This window comes from Arachis duranensis, chromosome 2 (assembly GCF_000817695.3).
Source record: "Arachis duranensis cultivar V14167 chromosome 2, aradu.V14167.gnm2.J7QH, whole genome shotgun sequence".
NCBI lineage: Eukaryota > Viridiplantae > Streptophyta > Magnoliopsida > Fabales > Fabaceae > Arachis > Arachis duranensis.
The window spans coordinates 28,229,664-28,229,985 of record NC_029773.3 but is presented as its reverse complement, the minus strand read 5'-3'; positions in this window follow the sequence as shown (position 1 = coordinate 28,229,985).

Genomic DNA, 322 nt, shown 5'->3' with positions numbered 1-322 from the left:
ATGGTCTCTCTGAACTGTCCAAGATGTCTTTGGATAGCTCTGCTGGAGGATCTCTTCATCTGAAGAAGACGCCTACTGAAGCTCAAGAGCTAATTGAAATGGTTGTAAATAACCAATTCATGTACACTTCTGAAAGGAATCCTGTGAACAATGGGACGAATCAGAAGAAAGGAGTTCTTAAGATTGATACTCTGAATGCCATATTGGCTCAGAATAAAATATTGACTCAGCAAGTCAATATGATTTTTCAAAGTCTGTCTAGAATGCAAGCTGCACCAGGCAGTACTAAGGACGCTTCATCTGAAGAAGAAGCTTATGATCC